Source organism: Ranitomeya imitator, chromosome 3 (genome assembly GCF_032444005.1).
Source record: "Ranitomeya imitator isolate aRanImi1 chromosome 3, aRanImi1.pri, whole genome shotgun sequence".
Lineage (NCBI taxonomy): Eukaryota > Metazoa > Chordata > Amphibia > Anura > Dendrobatidae > Ranitomeya > Ranitomeya imitator.
Genome location: NC_091284.1, coordinates 245,624,832 through 245,648,195, shown reverse-complemented (window position 1 = coordinate 245,648,195; position 23,364 = coordinate 245,624,832). Strand labels below are relative to the sequence as shown.

Below are 23,364 nucleotides of genomic sequence, written 5' to 3'. Positions count from 1 at the left end.
TGCATGTCATCTTCTATATATAGCATATACCTGTATGTCATCTCCTCCTGTATATAGTATATACCTGTATGTCATCTCCTCCTGTATATATATGTACCTATATGTCATCTCCTCCTCTATATAGTATATACCTGTGTGTCATCTCTCCTGTATATAGTATATATCTGTGTGTCATCTCCCCTGTATATAGTATATACCTGTGTGTCATCTCCTCCTGTATTAGACCTCGTTCACACGTTATTTGCTCAGTATTTTTACCTCAGTATTTGTAAGCTAAATTGGCAGCCTGATAAATCCCCAGCCAACAGGAAGCCCTCCCCCTGGCAGTATATATTAGCTCACACATACACATAATAGACAGCTCATGTGACTGACAGCTGCCGTATTTCCTATATTGTGCAATTGTTGTAGTTTGTCTGCTTATTAATCAGATTTTTATTTTTGAAGGATAATACCAGACTTGTGTGTGTTTTAGGGCGAGTTTCGTTTGTCAAGTTGTGTGTGTTGAGTTGCGTGTGGCGACATGCATGTAGCGACTTTTGTGAGATGAGTTTTGTGTAGCAACATGCGTGTAGCAACTTTTTGTGTGTCGAGTTGCATGTGACAGGTTAGTGTAGCAAGTTGTGTGCAGCAAGTATTGCGCATGGCGAGTTTTGCGCATTGCGAGTAATATGTGTGGTGCCTTTTGAGTATGTGCAAGTTTTGTGTGAGGCAACTTTTGCATGTGTTGCAACTTTTGTGCATGTGGCAATTTTTCCGCGTGTGCAAGTTTTGCGTGTGGCGAGTTTTTCATGAGGAGAATTTTGCACTTGTGGCGAGTTTTGCAAGAGCCTAGTTTTTGCATGTGGCGAGTTCTGCGCGTGGCGAGTTTTGAGTGACGACTTTTGTGTTTTGACTTTTATATGGAGAGGTTGGTGTATTTGTGGTGAAATGTGTGCTGAGGGTAATATGTGTTCAAGCACGTGGTAGTGTGTGGCGCATTTTGTGTGTGTTCATATCCCCGTGTGTGGTGAGTATCCCATGTCGAGGCCCCACCTTAGCAACTGTACGGTATATACTCTTTGGCGCCATTGCTCTCATTCTTTAAGTCCCCCTTGTTCACATCTGGCAGCTGTCAATTTGCCTCCTACACTTTTCCTTGCATTTTTTCCCATTATGTAGATAGGGGCAAAATTGTTTGGTGAATTGGAAAGCGCGGGGTTAAAATTTCACCTCACAACATAGTCTATGACGCTCTCGGAGTCCAGGCGTGTGACTGTGCAAAATTTTGTTTCTGTAGCTGCGACGCCTCCAACACTTTTCCTTTCACTTTTTTCCCCATTATGTAGATAGGGGCAAAATTGTTTGGTGAATTGGAAAGCGCGGGGTTAATATTTCACCTCACAACATAGCCTATGACGCTCTCGGGGTCCAGACGTGTGACTGTGCAAAATTTTGTTGCTGTAGCTGCGACGCTTCAAACACTTTTCCTTTCACTTTTTTCCCCATTATGTAGATAGGGGCAAAATTGTTTGGTGAATTGGAACGCGCGGGGTTAAAATTTCGCCTCACAATATAGCCTATGACGCTCTCGGGGTCCAGACATGTGACTGTGCAAAATTTTGTGGCTGTAGCTGCGACGCCTCCAACACTTTTCCTTTCACTTTTTTCCCCATTATGTAGATAGGGGCAAAATTGTTTGGTGAATTGGAACGCGCGGGGTTAAAATTTCACCTCACAACATAGCCTATGACGCTCTCAGGGTCCAGACGTGTGACTGTGCAAAATTTTGTTGCTGTAGCTGCGACGCTTCCAACACTTTTCCTTTCACTTTTTTCCCCATTATGTAGATAGGGGCAAAATTGTTTGGTGAATTCGAACGCGCGGGGTTAAAATTTCGCCTCACAATATAGCCTATGACGCTCTCGGGGTCCAGACGTGTGACTGTGCAAAATTTTGTGGCTGTAGCTGCGACGGTGCAGATGCCAATCCCGGACACACACACACACACACACACACATTCAGCTTTATATAGTAGATTTATCCTAACACTGTAAAAAGAAAACCCTGGTAGCAAAAAGGTCAATGACTTCTGCAGTCTCAGAATTATTCAACCCCTTCATAAGTGTCTTCAGTACTTATCAGAGCTCCTTTGGCTTTTATGACCTGCTGTAATCATGATGCGTAACCAGACACATCTTGTGGCAGTGTTTCTGAGGAACCTTCTTCATGGCAATGGCCTGCAGATCACTAATATTCTGTAGATGCATAGGCATTGGATGTTCCTATTGATTCAGTTAGGAGCAAAGTTTCACAGTTAAAGGAACACTGGTAACATTACTATGACATGGAAGAAAGAGGAAACTGGCTGCTACCAGATTCCTGAGGTGGCCAGTGGTCAAAACCCATCAAATAACTACAAAAGTTCTGCAGAAAGAATTGGTGGCAGCAGGCACTGAGGTTTCTTTGCACAGTCAGGCGCATACTAAATGTTGAAAATCTCCATGCCCAACTAAGATGTGCACTTCTACTGAACCAAAAGCACAAGAAAAGTCAACTCTAATATGGTCAAATCCATATAAATAAGCCCCACAAGTTTTTATATTCTGTTCTGTGGAGCAGTGAAACAAGACTGGGGCTTATTGGGCCTCTGGCTAAGCGGTATGTCTGGAAAAAGAAGAATAAGGCATACACCAAAAAGAACACTGTGCCTTTGGAGAAGCATGGTGGTGGTTCAGTGATGGTCTGGATCTGCAATGAAAACCTGCAGCGTGTGGAGAGCAAGATGGGTTCAATCAAGTATTAGGAAATCCTAGGAGAAAACATCATGCCTACAGTGAGGAAGCTTGGGCATCATTGGATCATCCAACAGAGTGAATCAAAGTATAACTCAAAGTCCTCAAAGACTTAGTTTCAGAAAAAGATCTGGAAGATTCTGGAGTGGTTGTCACAATCATCTGACTTAAAACCCATTGAACAGTTTTGATAGATTTGAAGAAGGTGGTACTGGAGGCCATTGCACTTGGGAAATGGGCTAAGATTTCTCAGGAACACTGTCAGAAGTTGATCTACGCATCATGTTTGCAGCAGTTCACAAAAGCCAAAGGTGCTCCAGCTAAGGATGCTAGTGATAAAATAAAAAAAATCTAAAATTCTTACAACACATGTTTAAGTTGATTTAATCAATGGGTAATTTCTGATCATACCTTAGCTTTAAGGAACTAGCATATCGATCAGTGTCCAGCATCCAGCACTTCTCTCCCCCATAGAGAGCTACCAGAACTTCCCTCCCCCCAGCTGATATAAGCACATTATATAGCCTGGAGAACTGCAGCTCTGTACATTTAGTGGCCACTGCCACTTTTTTTTTTGTCTTTCTGGTATGTCATGTTTGACAATGTTGTTTTTATGTCTCTTTCTAATACGTTTTATTCATTAGCAAAAAAACACTAAAATATGCTAGGGTACCCAGACCCCAGTTGTGACTATAGCTCGCAAATATCTCACTTCATCAATAGTATAGCAGCAGGTGAGTGTCAATAACTTAACTTTTAATAAAGTCTGTAAAAAACTTTTATAAAGTGTAAGTGACACATTCATGAATAAACACACCAAAGGTTACACAGGTTTTTTTTAATCTGTTTTGGACACAGTGGTTGAGAAAAAGTCAATAAAATATAGAGAATTATTACACTACCAGATGGCTCCTATGACAATGGTCATAGAATTATATATTAAGAAAAAAAAAAAAAAAGAGCATGAACCGCACATCCCAAAATCATACGTTGATCTAAAGCCACTAGGCAAAAATTAATATAACTGAATATGAGGTTTTCAGTTTAACATTCTGATCAGACTGTATGAAGCCCACTGCCCCTTCACGGCAAACCTCGTAGTGGGTCCTATCGCCCTAACGGCGATTTTTTTTTTTTTTTTTTTTTTTGTACAAAGCATGTTCTTGTCTTCTTCTTGGACCAGCACTCCTCCCATTTGGCACAGGTGATTTTAATTAGCAGGAGACTGCAAAGTAAGGGGTCTAGCCCATTTTGGCTCTCACTGAAGAGCTGGAGGAAGGTGAGTTTCAATGCTCCTTTCATTTTGGTGCTGGTGCTGTGTGGCGGCCATTGTTGTTGTGGCCTTGTGCTGGTGGGGCGGCGCGGTCTGGAGTCATGGGGGCTCAGTCTCGCAGCATGGGTGCTGTTGGGCAACAGGCCGTCCGCCCTGCTGGTGCGTGGCCGCTGTGTCGGTGGTCGCCGCACGGCTCCGCTCCGTTAGGGCGATAGGACCCACTACGAGGTTTGCCGTGAAGTGGCAGTGGGCTTCATACAGTCTGATCAGAATGTTAACCCCTTTACCCCCAAGGGTGGTTTGCACGTTAATGACCAGGCCAATTTTTACAATTCTGACCACTGTCCCTTTATGAGGTTATAACTCCGAAACGCTTCAACGGATCCTGGTGATTCTGACATTGTTTTCTCGTGACATATTGTACTTCATGATAGTGGTAAAATTTCTTTGATAGTACCTGCGTTTATTTGTGAAAAAAATGGAAATTTGGCGAAAATTTTGAAAATTTCGCAATTTTCAAACTTTGAATATTTATGCAATTCAATCACAGAGATATGTCACACAAAATACTTAATAAGTAACATTTCCCACATGTCTCCTTTACATCAGCATAATTTTGGAACCAATTTTTTTTTTTGTTAGGGAGTTATAAGAGTTAAAAGTTGACCAGCAATTTCTCATTTTTACAACACCATTTTTTTTTAGGGACCACGTCTCATTTGAAGTCATTTTGAGGGGTCTATATGATAGAAAATGCCCAAGTGTGACACCATTCTAAAAACTGCACCCCTCAAGGTGCTCAAAACCACATTCAAGAAGTTTATTAACCCTTCAGGTGTTTAATAGGAATTTTTGGAATGTTTAAATAAAAATGAACATTTAACTTTTTTACACAAAAAATTTACTTCAGCTCCAATTTGTTTTATTTTACCAAGGGTAACAGGAGAAATTGGACCCAAAAAGTTGTTGTCCAATTTGTCCTGAGTACGCTGATACCCCATATGTGGCAGTAAACCACTGTTTGGGCGCATGGGAGAGCTCGGAAGGGAAGGAGCGCTATTTGACTTTTCAATGCAAAATTGACAGGAATTGAGATGGGACGCCATGTTGCGTTTGGAGAGCCACTGATGTGCCTAAACATTGAAACCCCCCACAAGTGACACCATTTTGGAAAGTAGACCCCCTAAGGAACTTATCTGGATGTGTGGTGAGCACTTTGACCCACCAAGTGCTTCACAGAAGTTTATAATGCAGAACCGTAAAAATAAAAAATCATATTTTTTTACAAAAATTATATTTTTGCCCCCAATTTTTTATTTTTCCAAGGGTAAGAGAAGAAATTGGACCTCAAAAGTTGTTGTCCAATTTGTCCTGAGTACGCTGATACCCCATATGTGGCAGTAAACCACTGTTTGGGCGCATGGGAGAGCTCGGAAGGGAAGGAGCGCAGTTTGACTTTTCAATGCAAAATTGACAGAAATTGAGATGGGACGCCATGTTGCGTTTGGAGAGCCACTGATGTGCCTAAACATTGAAACCCCCCACAAGTGACACCATTTTGGAAAGTAGACCCCCTAAGGAACTTATCTAGAGGTGTGGTGAGCACTTTGACCCACCAAGTGCTTCACAGAAGTTAAAAAAGGAAGAACCGAAAAAATAAAAAATCATATTTTTTCACAAAAATTATATTTTTGCCCCCAATTTTTTATTTTTCCAAGGGTAAGAGAAGAAATTGGACCTCAAAAGTTGTTCTCCAATTTGTCCTGAGTACGCTGATACCCCATATGTGGCAGTAAACCACTGTTTGGGCGCATGGGAGAGCTCGGAAGGGAAGGAGCGCAGTTTGACTTTTCAATGCAAAATTGACAGAAATTGAGATGGGACGCCATGTTGCGTTTGGAGAGCCACTGATGTGCCTAAACATTGAAACCCCCCACAAGTGACACCATTTTGGAAAGTAGACCCCCTAAGGAACTTATCTAGAGGTGTGGTGAGCACTTTGACCCACCAAGTGCTTCACAGAAGTTTATAATGCAGAACCGTAAAAATAAAAAATCATATTTTTTCACAAAAATTATATTTTTGCCCCCAATTTTTTATTTTTCCAAGGGTAAGAGAAGAAATTGGACCTCAAAAGTTGTTGTCCAATTTGTCCCGAGTACGCTGATACCCCATATGTGGCAGTAAACCACTGTTTGGGCGCATGGGAGAGCTCGGAAGGGAAGGAGCGCCGTTTGACTTTTCAATGCAAAATTGACAGGAATTGAGATGGGACGCCATGTTGCGTTTGGAGAGCCACTGATGTGCCTAAACATTGAAACCCCCCACAAGTGACACCATTTTGGAAAGTAGACCCCCTAAGGAACTTATCTGGATGTGTGGTGAGCACTTTGACCCACCAAGGGCTTCACAGAAGTTTATAATGCAGAGCCATAAAAATAAAACAAAATTTTTTTCCCACAAAAATTATTTTTAGCCCCCAGTTTTGTATTTTCCCTAGGGTAACAGGAGAAATTGGACCCCAAAAGTTGTTGTCCAATTTGTCCTGAGTACGCTGATACCCCATATGTGGGGGGGAACCACCGTTTGGGCGCATGGGAGGGCTCGGAAGGGAAGGAGCATCATTTGGAATGCAGACTTAGATGGATTGGTCTGCAGGCGTCACATTGCGTTTGCAGAGCCCCTAATGTACCTAAACAGTAGAAACCCCTCACAAGTGACCCCATATTGGAAACTAGACCCCTCAATGAACTTATCTAGATGTGTTGTGAGAACTTTGAACCGCCAAGTGTTTCACTACAGTTTATAACGCAGAGCCGTGAAAATAAAAAATCTTTTTGTTTTCCCACAAAAATTATTTTTTAGCCCCCAGTTTTGTATTTTCCCAAGGGTAACAGGAGAAATTGGTCCACAAAAGTTGTTGTCCAATTTGTCCTGAGTACGCTGATACCCCATATGTTGGGGTAAACCCCTGTTTGGGCACACAGGAGAGCTCGGAAGGGAAGGAGCACTGTTTTACTTTTTCAACGCAGAATTGGCTGGAATTGAGATCGGACGCCATGTCGTGTTTGGAGAGCCCCTGATGTGCCGAAACAGTGGAAACCCCCCAATTATAACTGAAACCCTAATCTAAACACACCCCTAACCCTAATTCCAACGGTAACCCTAACCACACCTCTAACCCTGACACACCCCTAACCCTAATCCCAACCCTATTCCCAACTGTAAATGTAATCTAAACCCTAACCCTAACTTTAGCCCCAACCCTAACTGTAGCCCCAACCCTAACCCTAACCCTAGCCCTAACCCTAGCCCTAGCCCTAACCCTAGCCCTAACCCTAGCCCTAACCCTAGCCCTAACCCTAACCCTAGCCCTAACCCTAGCCCTAACCCTAGCCCTAACCCTAGCCCTAGCCCTAACCCTAGCCCTAACCCTAGCCCTAACCCTAGCCCTAATGGGAAAATGGAAATAAATACATTTTTTTTTATTTTTCCCTAACTAAGGGGGTGATGAAGGGGGGTTTGATTTACTTTTATAGCGAGTTTTTTAGCGGATTTTTATGATTGGCAGCCGTCACACACTGAAAGACCCTTTTTATTGCAAAAAATATTTTTTGCAATACCACATTTTGAGAGCTATAATTTTTCCATATTTTGGTCCACAGAGTCATGTGAGGTCTTGTTTTTTGCGGGACGAGTTGACGTTTTTATTGAAAACATTTTTGGGCACGTGACATTTTTTTATCGCTTTTTATTCCGATTTTTGTGAGGAAGAATGACCAAAAGCCAGCTATTCATGAATTTCTATTGGGGGAGGCGTTTATACCGTTCCGCGTTTGGTAAAATTGATAAAGCAGTTTTATTCTTCGGGTCAGTACGATTACAGTGATACCTCATTTATATCATTTTTTTATGGTTTGGTGCTTTTATACGATAAAAACTATTTTACAGAAAAAATAATTATTTTTGCATCGCTTTATTCTCAGGACTATAACTTTTTTATTTTTTTGCTGATGATGCTGTATGGCGGCTCTTTTTTTGCGGGACAATATGACGCTTTCAGCGGTACCATGGTTATTTATATCTGTCCTTTTGATCGCGTGTTATTCCACTTTTTGTTCGGCGGTATGATAATAAAGCGTTGTTTTTTGCCTCGTTTTTTTTTTTTTTCTTACGGTGTTTACTGAAGGGGTTAACTAGTGGGACAGTTTTATAGGTCGGGTCGTTACAGACGCGGCGATACTAAATATGTGTACTTTTATTGGTTTTTTTTTTTTATTTAGATGAAGAAATGTATTTATGGGAATAATATTTTTTTTTTTTTTTCATTATTTTGGAATATTTTTTTTTATTTTTTTTACACATTTGGAAAAATTTTTTTTTACTTTTTTACTTTGTCCCAGGGGGGGACATCACAGATCAGTGATCTGACAGTTTGCACAGCACTCTGTCAGATCACTGATCTGATAGGAGTGCAGGCTGCTTCACAGTGCCTGCTCTGAGCAGGCTCTGTGAAGCCACCTCCCTCCCTGCAGGACCCGGATCCGCGGCCATCTTGGATCCGGGGCTCGAGCAGGGAGGGAGGTGAGGAGACCCTCGCAGCAACGCGATCACATCGCGTTGCTGCGGGGGGCTCAGGGAAGCCCGCAGGGAGCCCCCTCCCTGCGCGGTGCTTCCCTGCACCGCCGGCACATCGCGATCATCTTTGATCGCGGTGTGCCAGGGGTTAATGTGCCGGGGGCGGTCCGTGACCGCTCCTGGCACATAGTGCCGGATGTCAGCTGCGATAAGCAGCTGACACCCGGCCGCGATCGGCCGCGCTCCCCCCGTGAGCGCGGCCGATCGGCTATGACGTACTATCCCGTCCAGGGTCAGATAAGCCCAGGGCACCTCGACGGGATAGTACGTCTAAGGTCACAGAGGGGTTAAACTGAAAACCTCATGTTCAGTATATAAATTTTTGCCTAGCGGCTTTAGATCAACGTATGATTTTGGGATGTGCGGTTCATGCTTTTTTTTTTTTTTTTTTTTTTTTTTTTGTACAAAGAATTATATATTATACCCCATAACTCTGTCCATATGACCATTTATGCCTTTATGATAAACATTATTAGATGGTTAATCATGGTTTATTGTAAATAAATCTGGAACAGTCTCATCATGGTTTCATTCGCGACACAAGAGGAAAGTTCTATCATTTCATCGTCCAATGAACCATTGTCTGTAAAGATGGGGCAGAGTCCGGACCTAGCCATATCGAGCCCTACACAGGACTAAATGGCCCTAAACCTAAATTATTCCAGCACTTACAAGGGCAGCAGCTCACCCTAGTGGGGATATGCCCTTGGGAAGAACTGCATGCCTGTCGATGCATTTCTCCCTTGTTGGGTCTTCAGGGGAGGACATATGCGTGTGCACGCTGACATGGCCATGTCAATAACATTTATTACATAGATACTAATGGACAGGGGACACTGTTTTTTTTTTTTTTTTGCGTGCATATGTCCTTCCCTGTAGGCACAACAGAGGAGAAACATGTCAGGAGTTAAAAAAAAAAAAGGCAAGCGGTTAGATAATGTACTTAGGGAATGATAGAGAATTTTTAATATATTAGAAAATTGTTTATTTTATGGCATTAAATAGGCATTTAGGATGAAAATTAAGCTTTATTCCAGACCACCCCTTTAAACAAAGCAGTAAAAAAATAAGTAAGCCAAATAACATTAAGCAAGAAAAAGTCAGTACCTCCTTCAAGCATTTTTCACTCTGACAGCACAGATCTTGTGAACAGTCCTGTTGTCCCTGTTATGCTTTTGTATTCTCAGCAGGCTACACGTGAAGAGATACAATCGGCTCATGCGTGGGATCACCGCAAAGAGTACACTCGGATTAGGCCACCTTGGTATACTGCAGCAGATGGAGTAAACGGTCTCTAACGACCAGTGGTGAGGAGCATATTACAAAGTAAGGAATTCACCTGACCAGCAGAGATTGTTCTAAGTATATGTTTAACTTTTAACAGAGACATGGATATATGGAAAAATTGTTGTCTCAGATTAGAAAAACATGGCTGCCTTCTTTTAGAAACACCACCAAATATATCCATGGGTGGTGTCTGGTACTGTAGATCCCCTCTAGTGGAGTGGATGGGGTTCAGCAAACCTTCCTATGAAGATAGGAAAATGGATATGTTTTTCTAATTCGACACAACCTCTTTACGGTGCCTTCACTTACAGCATTTATAGGATATGTGCACATATTTTATGTTTTTCTTTAGAATGTTATTTTTTACAGTAAGACACTGTGGCCAGATGGTAGCTGGCAGTCATGAAAGAAGCACATATATATATATATCCTCATGTCCAATGGTAATCATTCTCCTGGACAACTCCAGGCTGTAGGTTCCCTCTCCAAGGACAGGAAATGCCACCCTTTTATACTGTAAGTTTCCTGTCCTAGAATGGCAGATCCTCAGTCTCAGGTGGTGCAGTCATGAACGAAGGAAATATAGACCAAAAGTTTGGACACACCTTCTCATTTAAAGATTTTTCACACTGAAGGCATCAAAACTATGAATTAACACATGTGGAATTATATACCGTATTTTTCGCTTTATAAGACGTTCCGGATTATAAGACGCACCCCAAATTTTGAGGAGAAAAATAGGAAAAAAACATTTTTAATAAAATGGTGGTGCTTCTTATAATCCATGCATCTTATTGCTTACCGGGGTGGTGGCTGTGGTGAAGCGGGGTCTCAGCATTGCTGCAGGAGGTGGGTGTTGCCGTCGCACTCTGTCCCATGCTGCCGTGTGCTGCCGCCATGCTGTGTCCCCGAAGCTTGCCATTGCACTCTGTCCCTTGCTGCCGGGTGCTGCCACCATGCTGTGTCCCTGATGCTTGCTGCCACACACTTTTTTTACTGGGTGCTTCTACCACGCTGTATCCCTGATGCTTGCTGCTGCGCTCTTTTACCGGGTGATGCTGCCGTGCTGTGTCACCGATGCTTGATGCCATGGTCTGTCTAATGCTGCCGGGTGCTGCCGCTGCTCTCTGTCCCGTGCTGCATGGGGGAGCTCTGCAGTTCCATCCATGCTTTCCTGTTCGTTGGATTCCTTCCGGGAAAATGGCCGCCGGGAGGTGGCGCATGCGCAGATGAAGATCTCGGCAACAAGATCTCGGGAGATGAGATTTCAGCACTGAGATCTCATCTCCCGAGACCTCCCGGCGGCCATTTTCCTGGAAAGAATCCACTGCACAGGAAGGCATGGATGGAACTGGAGAGCCCCCCCCCCATGCAGCACGGGACAGAGAGTGGCAGCAAGCACCTGTGACACAGCGCGGCGGCAGCAGCACAGGGGACACAGCGCGGCGGCAGCAGCACAGGGGACACAGCGCGGCGGCAGCACAGGGGACACAGCGCGGCGGCAGCATCGGCGATAGTGTGGCGGCAAGCATCGGACACCCGCAGCGGCAGCACCGATAAGGTATGTCCGCATTGTAAGACGCACCCCCCATTTCCCCCCCAAATTTTTGGGGAAAAAAGTGCGTCTTACAAAGCGGAAAATACGGTACTTAACAAAAAAAGTGTGAAACAACTGAAAATATGTCTTATATTCTAAGCTCTTCAAAGTAGCCACCTTTTGCTTTGTGACTTTTGATTGAACTCATCCAATTTGTACGCAGATGAGTGTGAGCCCTTGGGAGAAGGGTTCTACAGGCTGTTGTTACACCCTAAGTTTAAAGTTTCTCTGTATGGATTTTGCAGAAGCCATAACAGCACCTATATATTCCCTTCCTTCATTGGTAATGGGTCGTCACTTCGTTTCCTTAGTGTTGTTGGATTCACAGTGTGATTAAAATAAAAAATTGTGTTCTTTAATGGTGTATATAACTATTAAGTGGTATTCTATTATGCTCTGTAAACAACTGATGCGGTGGAGAGGCACCAGTCTTTTATTCTGTAGGATTCCTGTCTGTGAAGGGCACATCCCCCTCTCCCTCAGATGGTGTTGTCATGGGTTTTGGAAAATCCCATTACTGGTATGTAATTTGTAATTTTTTGTTAATTAGAAGTGTGTGCATGTAATGTAGGTTGCGTGTATTAATATACTTGACAATTGCTGCTCTCTCTGGTGTCCAGCACCGCTCTTCTCCTCTTGTGAGTGATGTCACGGCTCTGCAGGCTCTCCAGGCCTCACTACATTCTGCGTGACCTAGAAGTGACTTTGACAATGTAAGTCTATGGAGAGGTAGAAGGAGGCACCATAGGCTTACATTGTAACAGAGACTTCCTGCTCACGCATAGAGCACAGAGCGAGCCGCTAGTCACAATTGTGGTGACATCACTGAGAAGTGAAGGAGAACGGCGCTGGACACCGGAAAGAGCAGCGGTAGGAGAGTACATTAATACACTCACACTGCATTGCATGCACATATACACACATTTAATAAAAAAAATTATAGCTGGAAGTGTTTCCTTAAGAAACACAATAAAACATTGCAGGGAATTTTGTGCCATTTTAAGTTTTTATTACTTTTTTTTGCTTTATGTATGGCTTTTTTATAGAGTTTTGTATGGTAATAAACCATGAAAAATCTGTATCTCAATAGTATGACAAAAAGAAAAAGGTAATTAAAAATGCCTTTAAAGGGAACTTGTCACCCCTCCCCCCCCTCAAGGGCATTTTTAAGTAAAAGATCCCCCTTCAGCAGCACTAAGGCTGCATTCTGTGAAGGTGGCTCTTATGTTTTATGATCCCTAGTAACACTGAAATATTGACTTTTATAAATTGCGCCCCATACCTGTATTGAGTCCCAAAGGTATGGCGTCTCCCCCTGCACGTCTGTCTGTTTAGCAGCTGTATGCAAAAAAAACAAACTGCACATTGCCATTAAATTCAATTTGTCTGCTGCTCATTCCTTTCAGAGACTTCATAAATAATTGATAACTCAACTTTAGCCTGCAGGTGAAACGATTGGAATGATAAACTATGAAAACAGGTGAGAAAAAAATTTTTTTATTTGCATTTAAACAAATTGTTTTATTTCCGAATTATGACTTGGGCTCTGTTCACAGATCACTTCTTGTTCCGCCACATTCGCCAAGTTGTATCCACAGGGTGCTTTTGGCATAAACCTGTTCTGGATTGTCTTTGCTTAACTTTTTTTGTACCGTATAGGGAAGCATAGTTTGCTGTGCTTTCCTATACAGTGCCATTGGCTTTTTACCTATTTTGTTACATTGCAACCTGTGGTCTAAATATTTTTGTAATCCGATTTGTGTGTGATGCATCAGCACTAAATAGTCTAAGTTAGTGAAGTGACAAAAATATAGGCATAAATTAAATTTATGAGCCCAAATACCTAAAAATTGGAATGTGCATATGTATTAATCCCTTATACAATTACGTCTGGTGGAAGCAATTACCTTCATAAGTCACATTCTTGGTAAAAGGAAGTCCACCTGTGTGGAATTTAAGTGTCACGTGGTTTGTCAGAATAAACCCACTTTTATTGAAAGGCCACAGTGGCTGGTACACCATTAAGCAAGAGGCACCACTAACCAAACAACACCATGAAGACCAAGGCGATCTCCAAACAAGTCAGGGACAAAGTCAGGGTTGGGTTATTAAAAAAAAAAAAAAAAAATAATAATAATATATATACATACACACATATATATCCCAATTTCTGATGATCCCCAGAGCACCATCAAATCCATTATCCGCAAATGGAAAAAATATGGTACCACTACAAACCTACCAAGAAAGGGCCACCCACCAAAATTTTAATGCCCTCCTTGCCTGGGATGAATCACAGAGACCAAAGTAACTCTGAAGGAGCTGCAAGCAGGAGTACCCAAGCAGAAACTGGAGTATCTGTCCATACAACCACACTAAGCCTTCATGGAAAAATGGGCAGAAAAGAGCCTTTACTTACACACACAAATTATGGGACTCATTTTGAGCTTGGCAAAAGACCTGAGAGACTAACCATATGTATGGAGGAAGGTGCTGTGGTGAGATGAGACCAAAATTTGAACTTTTTCGCCACCAAGTTAAACGCTATGTATGACAGCAAGCCAAAATAGCTCATCTCCCCAAGAACACCATCTCCATAGTGAAGCACGGTGGCAGCAACATGTAGGGATGTTTTCCAGTAGCAGAGATGGGAAAATGGTCTGAGTTGGAGGGAAGATGGATGACGTGAAATACAGCGATATTCTTTAGCAAAACCTGTTTGTCAGTGCTTTGGGACTGTCACGGAGGTTCACCTTCCAACAAGACAGTGACCCAAAGCATACTGCTAAAGTAACAATTGTATAAGGGGAAATGTGTGAGTGTTTTGGAGGGCCTAGTCAAAGCCCAGACCTTAATCCAATTGAGAATCTGTGGTCAGACTTGAAGATTGCTGTTCACAGAGGAAATCATCTAACTTAACCTCTTAATTCCATATGAAGTACTATCCCGTCAAGGTGACCTGGGACTTAGTTCCCAGGGACGAGATAGTACGTCATAGCGATTGGCCACGCTCACGGGGGGAGCGTGGCCGATCGCGGCCGGGTGTCAGCGGACTATCGCAACTGACATCCGGCACTATGTGCCAGGAGCGGTCACGGACCGCCGTCCCCTGGCACATTAACCCCCGACACAGTGCGATCAAACATGATCGCAGCGTTTCGGGGGCATAGGGAAGCATCGCGCAGGGAGGGGGCTCCCTGCGTGCTTCCCTGAGACCCTCGGTACAAGGCCATGTGCTCACCTTGTACCGAGCGTCTCCTCCCTGCAAGCCCCGGATCCAAAATGGCCGCAAGGCTACATCCGGGTCCTGCAGGGAGGTGGCTTACCAGCGCCTGCTCAGAGCAAGAACTGGTAAGCCTGCAGCCCTGCATGTCAGATCGCTGATCTGACACAGTGATCTGACCTTCTAACATGACGACCCCCCTGGGGCAATGTTATAAAGTAAAAAAATATATATTTAGATGTGTAAAAAAAAAAAAAATTCCTAAATAAAGAAAAGATATATATATATATATATATATATATATATATATATATATATATATATATATATATATATATATATATATATATATATATATATATATATATATATATATATATATACTAGATGGCAGCCCGATTCTAAAGAATCGGGAGTCTAGAATCCATATATACTTTATTTATTCAAATGTAAGAATAATACAATTAATAAATAATAGTAAGAAAGAACAAAAAATGGCTGCACTCACCAGCTCTTGACAATTCTTGTTATTTAAGGTACAGTTACACAGGATCCATGAACATGCTTATGAGGGGAGGGATGAAAGACATCAGACGACAACTTTGCGTGTTGTGGCAAATGCCACAACAACGGTTCTTTGCTTAAGAACAATAATGTAAATAATAAATAATATGTATCAATAACTATGTATATTGGTATGTTCTATGACATTTTAAAATATTTCATTATTATGTGGAAAGGCTCTTAGTACCCATACTGGCGCATACTTGTGTGCCCATCAGGTATTAAATAGGCAGTTTATATTGCAGAGAAATTGCTGGGCAATAATGGACAATGTCCTTATGTGGCAAATAATAGAGCAATATACCCAATGTGGCAAAGAAGAGGTTAATAAACGGCAGTCTCTCAGTATAACAGTCAGTGAATAATAGGCAGTATATGGAGAAAACACCAAACAAAAGTTCAAAATTGGTGTGAAAATGTCACTGAACCACTTCACAACTAAATATATATAGTTTTGGTAAATGGTATTATCATTTTTTTGACGAAATTCGGCAGGAGCTTGAAGAGCAACGTCACTGGGCCCGCCTCCACGCAGTAGAAACTTGCTGTGAGGTAAAAATTCAAAAATCACACCAAAATGGCGGGCGGAGTGTGTCACAGTACGGCACATTTCTGATTGGTCGCTCGCAGCAGGCGGCAACCAATCAGACACTGGACACTGTTGACGTCACTTATCTCCGGACATTAGCTCCGGACAGGAAGTTGGCACAAATTGCAGGAAGTAGTATTCTAGGCAATTATATATTAGACTAGATGGCAGCCCGATTCTAAAGAATCGGGAGTCTAGAATCCATATATACTTTATTTATTCAAAATGTAAAAATAATACAATTAATAAATAATAGTAAGAAAGAACAAAAAATGGCTGCACTCACCAGCTCTTGACAATTCTTGTTATTTAAGGTACAGTTACACAGGATCCATGAACATGCTTATGAGGGGAGGGATGAAAGACATCAGACGACAACTTTGCGTGTTGTGGCAAATGCCACAACAACGGTTCTTTGCTTAAGAACAATGTCAGGTAGTAGGAAAATAGCCAGTTAATAATAGGCAATAGTTCTTTGCAGGAATGCAGATATTAATAAATAGGCAGTTTATATTGCAGAGAAATTGCTGGGCAATAATGGACAATGTCCTTATGTGGCAAATAATAGAGCAATATACCCAATGTGGCAAAGAAGAGGTTAATAAACGGCAGTCTCTCAGTATAACAGTCAGTGAATAATAGGCAGTATATGGAGAAAACACCAAACAAAAGTTCAAAATTGGTGTGAAAATGTCACTGAACCACTTCACAACTAAATATATATAGTTTTGGTAAATGGTATTATCATTTTTTTGACGAAATTCGGCAGGAGCTTGAAGAGCAACGTCACTGGGCCCGCCTCCACGCAGTAGAAACTTGCTGTGAGGTAAAAATTCAAAAATCACACCAAAATGGCGGGCGGAGTGTGTCACAGTACGGCACGTTTCTGATTGGTCGCTCGCAGCAGGCGGCAACCAATCAGACACTGGACACTGTTGACGTCACTTATCTCCGGACATTAGCTCCGGACATTATCTCCGGACATTAGCTCCGGACAGGAAGTTGGCACAAATTGCAGGAAGTAGTATTCTAGGCAATTATATATTAGATATATATATATATATATATATATATATATATATATATATTGCTCCCATAAATTCATTCCTTTATCTAAATAAAAAACAAAAGTACACATTTAGTATCGCCATGTCTGTAACAACCCGACCTATAACTGTCCCACTAGTTAACCCCTGCAGTGAAGACCGTAAAAAAAGAGGCAAAAAACGCTTTATCGGCAAAAAACGAGCCGCCATACAGCGTCATTAGCGAAAAAATAAAGTTATAGTCCTCATAATAAAGCGATGCAAAAATAATTATTTTTTCTATAAAATAGTTATCGTATAAAAGCGCCAAAACATAAAAAAAGATATAAATGAGGTATCGCTGTAATCGTACTGACCCGAAGAATAAAACTGCTTTATTCATTTTACCAAACGCAGAACGGTATAAACGCCTCCCCCAAAAGAAATTCATGAATAGCTGGTTTTTGGTCATTCTGCCTCACAAAAATCGGAATAAAAAGCGATCAAAAAATGTCACGTGCCCGAAAATGTTACCAATAAAAGCGTCAACTTGTCCCGCAAAAAACAAGACCTCACATGACTCTGTGGACCAAAATATGGAAAAATTATAGCTCTCAAATGTGGTAATGCAAAAAAATGTTTTGTAGTAAAAAGCATCTTTCAGTGTGTGACGGCTGCCAATCATAAAACTCCGCTAAAAAACCTGCTATAAAAGTAAATCAAACCCCCCTTCATCATCGCCTTAGGCCAGTTTCACACGTCAGTGGCTCCGGTACATGAGGTGACAGTTTCCTCACGTACCGGAGACACTGACACACGTAGACACATAAAAATCAATGCATCTGTTCAGATAGTAACATAGTAACATAGTTAGTAAGGCCGAAAAAAGACATTTGTCCATCCAGTTCAGCCTATATTCCATCATAATAAATCCCCAGATCTACGTCCTTCTACAGAACCTAATAATTGATAGTAACATAGTTAGTAAGGCCGAAAAAAGATGTCATTGATTATTTGCAGACCGTTTCTCCGTGTTCCAAACACGGAGACATGTCAGTGTTCGTGGGAGCGCACGTATTACACGGACCCATTAAAGTCAATGGGTCCGTGTAAAGCACGTACCGCACACGGATGTTGTCCGTGTGCAGTCCGTGTGCCGTGCAGGGGACAGCGCTACATTAAGCGCTGTCCCCCCCCACTGGTGCTGAAGCCGCGATTCATATTTTCCCTGCAGCAGCGTTTGCTGTAGAGAAGATATGAATAAGTGTGTTTAAAATAAAGATCTATGTGCCCCCCGCCCTCCCACCCCCTGTGCGCCCCCCTCCCCCCGCTGTTCTGAAAATACTCACCTGGCTCGCTCCCTCGCCGGCGCTGCTTCCTCTCCTGGCCGCATCTTCTCCTGTATGCGGTCACGTGGGGCCGCCGATTACAATCATGAATATGCAGCTCCACCTCCCATAGGGGTGGAGCCGCATATTCATTACTGTAAATGAGCGGCCCCACGTGACCGCTCATACAGTACAAGGTGCGGCCAGGACAGGACGCTGAGAGGGATCCGGAAGCCGGGTGAGTATTTTAATCACAGCGGGGGGGCTGGGGGGGGGTTAGGTGGAGGACAGGGGGCGGGAGGGGGGTGATGACCTGGATCTGCATTTTACACACTAATATTCATATCTTCTCTACAGCAAACGCTGCTGCAGGGAAGATATGAATGGGGCTTCAGCACGATGCCGGGGACAGCGCTAAACTTTAGCGCTGTCTCCGGCACGGTGCGTGTGGTACCCAGTGGGCACACGGGCGGCACATGTGTGCCGAACGTGTGCCACAGAAACGCACCGGCACACGGACACAGATAATTCCGGTACCGATTTTTCCGGTACCGGAATTATCTGGACGTGTGAGACTGGCCTTACTTAGGTAAAAATAAAAAAAATTAAAAAATGTATTTATTTCCTAGGGTTAGGGCTTCGATTACATTTACGGTTGGGATTAGGGTTAGGGGTGTGGTTGGGATTAGGGGTGTGTTGGGGTTAGGGTTTCAGTTAGAATTGGGGGTTTACACTGTTTAGGTGCATAAGGGCTCTCCAAACGCGACATGGCGTCCGATCTCAATTCCAGCCAATTTTGCATTGAAAAGTCAAACGGCGCTCCTTCCCTTCCGAGCTCTGCCATGCGCCCAAACAGTGGTTTACCCCCACATATGGGGTATCCGTGTACTCAGGACAAATTGCACAACAACGTTTGGGGTACAATTTCTTCTGGTAACCTTGGGAAAATAAAAAATTAGGGGCGAAAATTTCGTTTTTGTGAAAAAATATTATTTTTTATTTTTACGGCTCTACATTATAAACTTCTGTGAAGCACTTGGTGGGTCAAAGTGCTCACCACACATCTAGATAAGTTCCTTAGGGGGTCTACTTTCCAAAATGGTGTCACTTGTGGGGGGTTTCAATGTTTAGGCACATCAGGGGCTCTCCAAACGCAACATGGTGTCCCATCTCGATTCCAGTCAATTTTGCATTGAAAAGTAAAAAATGGCGCTCCTTCGCTTCCGAGCTCTGTCATGCGCTCAAGCAGTGGTTTACCCCAAGATATGGGGTTTTGGTGTACTCAGGACAAATTGTACAACAACTTTTGGGGTCCATTTTCTCCTGTTACCCTTGGTAAAATAAAACAAATTGGAGCTGAAGTAAATTTTTTGTGAAAAAAAAGTTAAATGTTCATTTTTTTTAAACATTCCAAAAATTCCTGTGAAACACCTGAAGGGTTAATAAACTTCTTGAATATGGTTTTGAGCACCTTGAGGGGTGCAGTTTTTAGAATGGTGTCACACTTGGCTAATCATATAGACCCCTCAAAATGACTTCAAATTAGATGTGGTCCCTAAAATAAAAAAATGGTGTTGTAGAAATGAGAAATTGCTGGTCAACTTTTAACCCTTATAACTCCCTAATAAAAAAAATTTTGTTTCCAAAATTGTGCTGGTGTAAAGTAGACATGTGGGAAATGTTATTTATTAAGTATTTTGTGTGACATATCTCTGATTTAAAGGCATAAAAATTCAAAGTTGGAAAATTGCGAAATTTTCGCCAAATTTCCATTTTTTTCACAAATAAATGCAGGTAATATCAAAGAAATTTTTCCACTATCATGAAGTACAAAATGTCACGAGAATACAATGTCAGAATCACTGGGATCCGTTGAAGCGTTGCACAGTTATTACCTCATAAAGGGACAGTGGTCAGAATTGTAAAAATTGGCCCGGTCATTAACGTGCAAACCACCCTCGGGGCTTAAAGGGAAGGTGCCGCAATTTTGTTTTTGTATTAAAAATAATTGTTTATATAAACAATTATTTTTTAATACAAAATTATTTTTTTTAACTTTAATATATTTTTTATTATTAATTATTTTTGCAGCCACTGGGCGCCGCCATTTTGCTTTGCAGCAGTGTAAGAGTCCCAGCACGACACTTACACTGTGCAAATACGGCAGTCCTGGACATAGGAGGCTGCGGTCGGGAGGCGACCCCATAGCTAGCAATGCATTATAAGCTCAGCTGCTCTCTGCTCTGATGTGGCCCCCTGGGCGGTCTCCACATCACAGCAGAGGCAGGAGATCGGCGCCATCTTGCTTCAGCCTACAGTGGAGTGTACCTGTGAGCTCCACTGTGACTGAGAGCTGTGCTGTTGGAGGGGCAGCTACATCTGTCTCCCCTCACACTGTCAGCGGCCGTTCCCTGTCCTCTGCTGCCTGGTGTGTGGCTGAATCTCTAGAATCGCTAGAGAGGGTGAAGTGCTGTGGTCTGATGTTCTCTTATCAGGAGCTGCAGAGAGGTAACAGAGGGGGTGGGGGAGGCTCTGTGCTGCTCCGACCTCACTGCAGCTCCTCACAGGACATCAGACCTGTATCTAATCCTCTCCTGTGTAATACTGTCTGCTGGCCCCTGTATCTAATCCTCTCATGGGTGATACTATGCTGAGCTCTGCATCTAATCCTCTCCTGTGTGATACTGTCTGCTGAGCCATGCATCTAATCCTATACTGTGTGATATTATGCTGAGCCGTGTATCTAATCCTCTCCTGTGTGATACTGTCTGCTGAGCCGTGTATCTAATCCTCTCCTGTGTGATACTGTGCTGAGCCGTGTATCTAATCCTCTCCTGTGTGATACTGTCTGCTGAGCCGTGTATCTAATCCTCTCCTGTGTGTTATTATGCTGAGCCGTGTATCTAATCCTCTCCTGTGTGATACTGACTACTGAGCCGTGTATCTAATCCTCTCCTGTGTGATACTGTCTGCTGAGCCGTGTATCTAATCCTCTCCTGTGTGATACTGTGCTGAGCCGTGTATCTAATCCTCTCCTGTGTGATACTGTCTGCTGAGCCGTGTATCTAATCCTCTCCTGTGTGTTATTATGCTGAGCCGTGTATCTAATCCTCTCCTGTGTGATACTGACTACTGAGCCGTGTAGCTAATCCTCTCCTGTGTGATACTGTCTGCTGAGCCGTGTATCTAATTCTCACCTGTGTGATACTGTCTGCTGAGCCGTGTATCTAATCCTCTCCTGTGTGATACTGTCTGCTGAGCCGTGTATCTAATCCTATACTGTGTGATATTATGCTGAGCCGTGTATCTAATCCTCTCCTGTGTGATACTGTCTGCTGAGCCGTGTATCTAATCCTAAACTGTGTGATATTATGCTGAGCCGTGTATCTAATCCTCTCCTGTGTGATACTGTCTGCTGAGCCGTGTATCTAATCCTCTCCTGTGTGATACTGTCTGCTGAGCCGTGTATCTAATCCTCTCCTGTGTGATACTGTCTGCTGAGCCGTGTATCTAATCCTATACTGTGTGATATTATGCTGAGCCGTGTATCTAATCCTCTCCTGTGTGATACTGTCTGCTGAGCCGTGTATCTAATCCTCTCCTGTGTGATACTGTCTGCTGAGCCGTGTATCTAATCCTCTCCTATGCACTCCTCTCCCCCCTGCATATCTTTCCCCATTGCACACACAGCTCAATGCGTGCGATAACAGGAGCTGCGGGCGTCATGCTGTATTATGGCATTATGTGAGATCTATATGACGGTATTATGTGATCTGTATGGTGGTATTATGCTTGATCAGTATTGTGAGAATTATATGGTGGTATTGTGTGTGATCTATATGGCGGTATTATGTGAGAACACTGGCAGTATTATGTGTGATCTATATGGCGGTATGTGAGAACACTGGTGGTATTATGTGTGATCTATATGGCGGTATTATGTGAGAACACTGGCAGTATTATGTGTGATCTATATGGCGGTATGTGAGAACACTGGTGGTATTATGTGTGATCTATATGGCGGTATGTGAGAACACTGGTGGTATTGTGTGATCTAGATGGCGGTATTATGTGAGAACACTGGCAGTATTATGTGTGATCTATATGGCGGTATGTGAGAACACTGGTGGTATTATGTGTGATCTATATGGCGGTATGTGAGAACACTGGTGGTATTATGTGTGATCTATATGGCGGTATGTGAGAACACTGGTGGTATTATGTGTGATCTATATGGCGGTATTATGTGAGAACACTATGGCAGTATTATCTTCAGAAAAAGCGGACCCATTCTATGGTGGTTCTGGCTGAGCACCTGCACGTGGGTCTGGGGTAATAGAGGGGGCAGCATGACCTCCAGTTAGGTGCAGTCAGGGGAAGGCTGGTGAGGCAGCTGAAGAGAGGGGTCTCATTTTTATTGTTACTATATGGCTACATTTCCTTCCCAGCGTCACCCCAGACTGCGCCTGTCGCCTCGCTTTCACATATTGCCAGGACAGGATGGATAAGACAGGATCTGAGGAGGGGAATGGTGTCTGTATGCAAAGTCTGGATCAGAACAGGCCATCAATCCGCAGAAATGTTTCCTGGATTTCTGTGGAGCAGACGGTCCATCCATGTGTATAAAAGACAGCGCTCTATGTACAATCCCTGGCTGCTCCGCGCACCAAACAGGGGGCCCCCCCATAGACCTGCACACTGCTCTCCTGAAATACTCTGTGCTGCTGTCACCCTGCTCCCTCCACCACATATCTCCCAGAATCCTTGCTGCCTGCCATCCTCGGTGACCGTCTACTTGTCAGTATAAGGCTGCTTTCAGACTAGCGTCGGTACGGGCCTGTCGCAGTGTGTCGGGCCGACGTACTGACGTATGCTGTGAAAGAAATGTCCGACGTGGGCAGCAGAAGCAGTCTTACGACTCTTCTGCTGCCCCATTGTAAGGTCTGGGGAGGATGGGGTGGAGTTTCTGCCGTGCATGCGCGGTCGAAAATGGCAGACTCGACACACAAACAAACGTTACATGTAACTTTTTTGTCGTGGCGGTCCACCAAAACATGACTCAACCG

The 23,364-nt window shown here is 43.1% G+C and overlaps 1 long non-coding RNA gene across 1 annotated transcript in view; it reads left to right on the top strand.

Moving 5' to 3' along the window:
• The window catches only part of LOC138669656 (uncharacterized), an 89,254-nt gene that overhangs the window by 52,901 nt on the left and 12,989 nt on the right, over positions 1-23,364 (top strand). The window contains exons 3-4 of the long non-coding RNA XR_011319216.1: positions 9,873-10,011; positions 12,976-13,049. This is a non-coding gene — a long non-coding RNA (uncharacterized lncRNA). The remainder of the gene's footprint in view (positions 1-9,872; positions 10,012-12,975; positions 13,050-23,364) is intronic.